Below are 2,057 nucleotides of genomic sequence, written 5' to 3'. Positions count from 1 at the left end.
AAAATAAATAGGGCTTAAATGATTCCTCTCCTCCCCTCTCCTAATCATGAGTGTGCGTGTGTGTGCCGCGTGCGACACACACACACACACACACACACACACACACACACACACACGCGGGTGTTCTGAATGCTTTCTGAGAATGGGTTTAAAAATCAAAGAGTGACCAAGGCATTGCAGAGAACTAAGATTATTAATCTTTAAAACTAACCACTGTTCTCAATTTGTTAAATATTCATGCTTTAGGGGATGAAAGTCCTCACAAAGATTTATTTTGCAAATTAAATAATATTTCTAAAACCACAAATGGCTCCATAATTTGTAAATAAAATTATATCTATAATATGAATAATGAATAATCACTAATTCATTTATTTGAAGATTATAACATTTATAATAACAATATACTCTAATAGAGTAATATAATTAAATACCAATTAATTCATATTACCAAGCTGAGCTTTTTCATCTTCAGAGATTTATAGATATATGAAGAGAAGAAATGCATTTAGAAACAGGTGGAATGAAATCTTTCCCATTTGCCATGATAAGTAGGTTAATATTTTCTTTTACTTAAATGAATGCCACCTGTTTTTTTATGATGAAAGATAGCAAAACATTTAAATTTCACTCCTGCAAACATTTATCAGGCACCATTATATTAGTAATGATGTGCTACACTGTAATTTCAAAAATAAATGCCTAAAAATGCATTCCCTTCCTTGCTTGATGCAGCATAAAATATAGTAAGAGATTAAAAAGGCTCATGAACAAATATATAATTGTATAACATTACAGATACTTTTCAGAGGTATCAATAATGTCTACCTTTTAGTATCTAAATTTAGCTTAGAAATGCTCTTGAAATGTAGAAGGAGAGTCCTAGAAGAGTGACATTGCATTGTAAAATAGGTCTGAGTTTCATCAGTAAGTCAGTAAATGAGTTATCTTCCTAAGATTCAGTTTTTTCTGTGTAAAGTAGATTGTTACAACTGAGCTGGGAGTTTGTGACATGGATTTGAAACGTACGAAATCAATTCTAGTACCTTGTGGGCCCTCACACTGTAATCATCGTCATTGTTACCCCTGCTAACTCACTTTTGTTTTTAATGCCGTTATTTTGTTGTTTCTGTTGTTTTTATTCCTATTATTATTGTATTTTTTCTGACCAAGGATGCATTTGCAGAAAGGCCTCAGAGTAACACTTTGCAGCTAATGTGTCTGGGGGTATGGTACTGTATTCCAAGCAATTACTGAAATCAAGCAATAATTGGAGAAGGGCATTAGTTTCATGTATATGTCCATTTATCAAATATTTATTAATCACGAACTAGATACCATATATCTCATGGTGAGTAAAAGAGATCCATTTCTTGCCCTTAAGGAATTTATAATCTATTTGGAGAGAATAAAATTAATCAGATAATCCCACAAATATATGTAAAATTGTAAATGCATTAAGTGCTAATGAAGAGTGGGACATGGTAGATGAGAGCTCATAGGAAATTTTTGTGGTCAGGGAATTCGGAGCTCAGTGGAGCACCAGAGGCTCTACAGAGAGCAAACTCCATCAGCCATAAATGTCATAGATCTGCTTCCGAGTCCCACCAATGCATCTCTGTCCAGTTGACATTCCTAAGCAAATTTATAAATCTAGAATCATCTCACAGTTAAAATGCATCTTAGGTCTACGGCTATGCCACCCTGAACCTGCCCGATCTTGTCTGATTTTGGAAGCTAAGCAGGGTTGGGCCTGGTTAGTACTTGGATGGGAAACCACCTAGGAATACCAAGTGCTGTAGGCATTTAAAAAAAATGCATCTTAGGAAAATACCTTGCTGTATTTTGTGAAAATTTGAAGAGAATTTGCTAGAATTTAGAACCATGTAAACATGGCTATAAATGTGTTACTGTCCAACAACCATACTTCATAGTCAAGTAATCCATAGGTTAGCATAAGAAGAAATACGCTAATATTGATGTTAGCTATTAATGAAACAGTTATATGAAATATGATGGCTTATATGGTTGTTGTTTTTTTCATTGTTTTCCTGTTC

At 33.8% G+C, this 2,057-nt stretch overlaps 1 pseudogene; it reads left to right on the top strand.

The window, feature by feature from the left end:
* The first annotated feature begins 1,686 nt into the window (after nucleotides 1-1,686).
* Nucleotides 1,687-1,805, top strand: LOC112474778 (annotated as a pseudogene).
* The last annotated feature ends 252 nt before the right edge of the window (nucleotides 1,806-2,057 follow it).

Source organism: Pteropus alecto, unplaced genomic scaffold (genome assembly GCF_000325575.1).
Source record: "Pteropus alecto unplaced genomic scaffold, ASM32557v1 scaffold7, whole genome shotgun sequence".
Taxonomy (NCBI): Eukaryota; Metazoa; Chordata; class Mammalia; order Chiroptera; family Pteropodidae; genus Pteropus; species Pteropus alecto.
This window is presented reverse-complemented; position numbering and strand designations above follow the sequence as displayed.